The sequence below is a fragment of the Salmo salar genome, unplaced genomic scaffold (assembly GCF_965601325.2).
Source record: "Salmo salar unplaced genomic scaffold, fSalSal1 ptg000055l, whole genome shotgun sequence".
Classification (NCBI taxonomy): domain Eukaryota; kingdom Metazoa; phylum Chordata; class Actinopteri; order Salmoniformes; family Salmonidae; genus Salmo; species Salmo salar.
This window is the reverse complement of record NW_027675313.1, coordinates 1407000-1412999: the sequence shown is the minus strand read 5'-3', so window position 1 is coordinate 1412999 and position 6000 is coordinate 1407000. Positions and strand designations below refer to the sequence as shown.

At 41.5% G+C, this 6000-nt stretch overlaps 1 pseudogene across 1 annotated transcript in view; it reads left to right on the top strand.

Annotated features, from left to right (window-relative positions):
* The first annotated feature begins 329 nt into the window (after nucleotides 1-329).
* Nucleotides 330-6000, top strand: part of LOC106594202 (vitamin K-dependent protein S-like) — a 45837-nt pseudogene continuing 40166 nt past the window's right edge. Inside the window, exons 1-2 of the transcript XR_014383117.1 lie at nucleotides 330-523; nucleotides 4571-4728. The product of XR_014383117.1 is annotated as a vitamin K-dependent protein S-like (transcript). The remainder of the gene's footprint in view (nucleotides 524-4570; nucleotides 4729-6000) is intronic.

Sequence of the window (6000 nt, the reverse complement as noted above, 5' to 3'; positions counted from 1 at the left end):
AGTCCTATATTAGTTGGGTGTGTTTGTCTTGTATTTTGTGGGTGATTGTTCTGTGTTGAGCCTATGCTTTGCAGACTGTCAGTTTATCGTTCGTTTTCTTGTTTGTTGTTTTTGTATTCGTTTTGATTTAATTAAATGTTCAAAATGAACACCTGCTGCGTATTGGTCTACCTTTTCCGATGATGATTTCGTTATATCGTCAGAAGACGAAGAAATCCCTGACACAGGGACTTTTATTTTGGAAGGTTAAACGCAGATTCCAGTATTGTTACCGACACACGTTCCTCCCCTCCCCCCCCCTCCTCTCCTCTCCTCTCCCCTCCCCTCCCCTCCCCTCCCGGTCCAGTCCCAGCTCTCTCCACCGAACAGGCGAAAAAACATTTTCGTGAAGAATAAAGTTGTTTCTAACAGACCTGAGCTGTTTCCCGAGGATCGGTTTTTACTATGTGGAAACATAAAACGGCGTTGGGAGACTCCGTGGTTTGTTTCATCCTTCTGGTGGCGCTTTGCGACGCTCATCGATGTAAGTGAAACTTGATTTAGTTTTTTAATGTTGGATAACTGAAAAATTGACATATGTAGAAAGTAAAAGTACAACTTTGGTGGTTGTTGTTTTTACGCTTTTACAGGATCAGGATATTTTCTTTTCCAAAGAATTAACGGTAAATTGTTACTAAAATACAATTTATATCCGTCAAAGCCAAAGCTACTTTCACAGCATGTTATAAACTCAGGAGAAACATGTTTGAGCTGCGTATGTCGACACAGACAACAGGTGATCTGATGTTTATAGACTTTTCCTGAAGTCTTGGAAGATGAGTGACACCTCCTAGATTTATTCATGTTTTTTTTTACTAAATGCTTTGATTGAAATAAAACCACGTGTTTGGGGGGTAAATACCCTGCTAAACAAGAACAAAGGCCTGTTGAGAAAATGGGACTGTTTACTAATCCGTTTAAATCTACAGTTTGATCCAAATTATTCTTCAATCAAACATGTGGAAAATATCACATACACCGCACAGAAACCCCCTTCTTCCTGCTGCTGTTAATACAAGTAATAACAATGTAATTAACACTGGCCTTCCCGTGTAGCTCAGTTGGTAGAGCATGGTGTTTGCAACGCCAGGGTTGTGGGTTCGATTCCCACGGGGGGCCAGTACAAGTGCATGAAATTAAATGTATGCATTCACTACTGTAAGTCACTCTGGATAAGAGCGTCTGCTAAAATGACTAAAATGTAAATGAGTGTAACAGATGTAATCAGTACTTCGTAACTTCTTGCTGTTGTGTTTTTAAAGAAAAGACGGTCCAGCCATCGACACACAGTTGAGTGGTGTTTTATTCTGACTATAGACAAAAGGAAAAACACATTTAGATGTGTAGGAATCAACCAGTATTTTGATGGCTGTACATTCGTGATTCGTTCCGCTTGCATGTCAATATCACTGTTAGCAGGGAGCTAATGTGACCATTGTAATTAGAGCATGCTAGCTAACTCACTCTTTAACAGCAATAACATTTTTTAAAGAAAAGCACATCCCAGGAAGCCCCTATCACGGCTGTCGTAAGGAGAAGAGGACCAAGGTGCAGGGTGTGTGTCGTTCCACATTTTATTTAATCTGTGAAACTATGCAATATATCGAATAAACAAAACAACAAACCGTGACGCAGAGGAGAAACATACACAACTCAAAAATAATCTCCCACAAAACCAGGTAGAAACACCCCAACTTAAGTATGATCTCCAATTAGAGACAACGTGGACCAGCTTCCTCTAATTGGAGATCATCCCAAACAAAAACCCCCAACATAGAAATACAAAAACTAGAACCTAAGAACATAGAAATAGAAAACATAGAAAAACACCTACTCTACCATAGAAAATAACATCTTACTATGGTCAGGATGTGACAGCCACCTCAATATCTAACAGGTACTGTACATGTACTGTATACATCTGGACATGTACCTAGTGAACTCGTACACATTGTACATCTGAAAATAGAATAGTGTTTCAGAACGTGACCTAATGCTTGCAGGTTAACCTCTATGGGCTAGATGGGACGCTAGCGTCCCCCCCGTGGGGCACTCCATCAACAGCAGGTGCATTTCAAGAGCGGCAAATTTGAAACCAAATAAATGTCAAAATTCAAATTTTTCAAACATACAACTATCTTACACCCTTTGAAAGATAAACATCTCCTTAATCTAACCACGTTGTCCGATTTCAAAAAGGTTTTACGGCGACAGCATAAAGTTAGATTATGTTAGGAGAGTACATTGACAATAGCTGTGTGTAATGTTTTGTCAATTCAAAGACAGGGTCACCAAAACCATAAAACCAGCTAAAATGATGCACTAACCTTTTACAATCTCCATCAGATGACACTCCTAGGACATTATGTTAGACAATGCATGCATTTTTAGTTCTATCAAGTTCATATTTATATCCAAAAACAGCGTTTTACTATGGCATTGATGTTGAGGAAATCGTTTCCCTCCAATAACTGGCAGTCAAGTCAGCACCACAAATTAAATAATTAAAATTAGAAAACATTGGTAAAATATTATATTGTCATTTAAAGAATTATAGATTTACATCTCTTGAACGCAATCAACTTGCCAGATTTAAAAATAACCTTACTGGGAAATCACACTTTGCAATAATCTGAGCACTGCACCCAGAAAAATACGCGTTACGATACAGACTAGCCGCCATGTTGGGGAGATCTAAAATCGAAAATACTATGTAAATAATCCATTACCTTTGATTCTCTTCATCAGATGTCACTTCCAGGTATCACAGGTCCATAACGAATGTAGTTTTGTTCAAAAAAGCTCATAATTTATGTCCAAAAATCTCCGTCTTGTTAGCACATGATCTAAGCCCGCCGGACTTCACTTCATGAACGAGGGGAAAAAATATATTTACGTTCGTTCAAACATGTCAAACATTGTGTAGCATAAATCATTAGGGCCTTTTTTAACCAGAACATGAATAATATTCAAGGTGGACGAATGCATTCTCTTTTATAACGTATTGGAACGAGGGTACCCAACATGAACTCGCGCGCCAGAGTCTAATCGGCCATCACCGTTCCATGGCTCTTGTTCGGTCAGATCTCACAGTAAAAGACTCAAAACACTTTGTAAAGGCTGGTGACATCTAGTGGAAGCAATAGGAAGTGCCAAAACATTAATCAACCCCTGTGTGTTTCAATGGCATAGGCTTAAAGGTAATTCAACACATCAGGTATCCACTTCCTGTCAGAAAATGTCTCAGGGTTTTGCTTGCCAAATGAGTTCTGTTATACTCACAGACACCATTCAAACAGTTTTAGAAACTTTAGGGTGTTTTCTATCCATATATAATAAGTATATGCATATTCTAGTTACTGGGTAGGATTAGTAACCAGATTAAATCGGGTACGTTTTTTTATCCAGCCGTGAAAATACTGCCCCCTAGCCCCAACAGGTTAATATCAGACTGGGAAGAATTTACGTTTGTGACCCCCTCCCCCTTATCTGCAAGTGTAGCCAGTATCATGACTATCATGTAAATTCAACCGCCCTATCACGTCTGTTCCCGCTCTCCTTCTCTGGCACTCGAGGGCGCCAGGCTGTCTATCATTACGCACACCTGTCACCATCATTACGCACACCTGTCACCATCATTACGCACACCTGTCACCATCATTACGCACACCTGTCACCATCATTACGCACACCTGTCACCATCATTACCGTGTATCGGCGCTCATTGAGTAATGGCCGTCGTATGGAGTGGACCAAAATGCAGCGGGTTGAGTGCTCATATTTATGTTTATTGAACACGTAACAAAACAAGAAAACGCACGACAGCTAGAAAGTATTGCAGGCTAACACACAGCAATGCAAAAACAACTTCCCACAAAGGGACAGGTGAAAAAAAGGGCTACCTAAGTATGACTCCCAATCAGCAACAACGATGTACAGCTGTTCCTGTTTGAGAGCCATACCAGGCCAACACAAAGAAATACACAACATAGAAAAACCATAGAAATACAAAACATAGAACAATACCCAAAAACCCCGGAACACATAAAACAAACACCCTCTTACATAAGTACACATCCCAACAAACCCCGAACCACATAAAACAAACATCCCCTGCCACGTCCTGACCAAACTACAATAACAAATAACCCCTTTTACTGGTCAGGACGTGACACATTGGACTCCCCTAGACTCTTTCACTTTTGTCGATCGCCCCTTCTATATCTGTCCGTTCCTCAGTTTGTTCCCTGTGTCAGCCGTTACTGTCGTTGTGTTTTATCCCATGTCCAGACGCTGTCCTTGTTTTGTTTCTCGTCCGTTGTTTATTAACTGTTAACTTCCCCCTTTGTACTTGCTTCTCGTCTCCCAGCGTCCGTCCTTCACACAACCAATATAAATACAGGAACATTGAATAACATTTACATTTACGTCATTTTAGCAGACGCTCTTATCCAGAGCGACTTAAAACGTTTCTGGAGTTTGCAAGTGGAAAACATAACCGACCCATTTACACGTGCGCGTCTGTCTCCAGTCCTGACTCAGAACAGGGCCTCCCAGTTTCTGTCTCGGCACCGCAGGGCCAACGCTCTGTTTGAGGAGAGTAAGAAAGGTAACCTGGAGAGAGAATGTATCGAGGAGCTGTGCAATAAGGAAGAAGCGCGGGAGATCTTTGAAAACTACCCAGAGACGGTGAGTGGCTCCTGAGAGGCCTCTGGCACACTAGTTACAAGATGGCCATGTCAGGAGGGACCTGGGGAGAGAGAGAGGGTAGTCACTAGATGGTCATGTCAGGAGAGACCTGGGGAGAGAGAGAGGGTAGTCACTAGATGGTCATGTCAGGAGAGACCTGGGGAGAGAGAGAGGGTAGTCACTAGATGGTCATGTCAGGAGAGACCTGGGGAGAGAGAGAGGGTAGTCACTAGATGGTCATGTCAGGAGAGACCTGGGGAGAGAGAGAGGGTAGTCACTAGATGGTCATGTCAGGAGAGACCTGGGGAGAGAGAGAGGGTAGTCACTAGATGGTCGTGTGTGTGTGTGTGTGTGTGTGCATGTGTGTGTGTGTGTATGTAACAGACTCAGGTCATTGAACCGTTTCCCCATCGTGTGTTTGTCTACGCTGTGATCTTACCCGTTGGCTCGTGTTGACGTAGCTGAGTGTGATGTAGTGGGACATTGACCTCCATGCTGTTGACTGGTTGAAGATCCCAGACAGACACCAGGCGTCTGCTCATAATGTCTCCTCTTTTCTGTTTTTTACAGGAATATTTCTATCCTCAATATGTCTAAGTTTTCAACCGTTCTGCACTCAGTTGAAGTCCTTTTGTTTTCAGCCATATTTCCATTAGTAACATCTACTCATACAGAATCTAGCTATCCCTCAGCCTCCTTTCCTCAGTGAGTTATCATATGACTGATGCCAGCTAATATAACCCCACTGTATTGTGTTGCTGTCTGATGATATTTTTATTTATTCCACCTTTATTTAACCAAGTAGGCCAGTAGAGAATAAGTCCTTTTTTTAACCAGGTAGGCCAGTTGAGAACAAGTCCTTTATTTAACCAGGTAGGCTAGTTGAGAACAAGGTCTCATTTACAACTGCGACCTGGCCAAGATAAAGCAAAGCAGTATGACATACAACAACACAGAGTTACACATTGAATAAAAAAAACATACAGTCAATAATACAGTAGAAAAATAAGTCTATATACAATGTGAGCAAATGAGGTGAGATAAGGGAGGTAAAGGCAAAAAAAGGCCATGGTGGCGAACTACATACAATATAGCAAGTAAAACACTGGAATGGTAGATTTGCAGTGGAAGAAAGTGCAAAGTAGAAATAGAAATAATGGGGTGCAAAGGAGCAAAATAAATAAATACAGTAGGGGAAGAGGTAGTTGTTTGGGCTAAATTATAGATGGGCTATGTACAGGTGCAGTGATCTGTGAGCTGCTCTGACAGCTG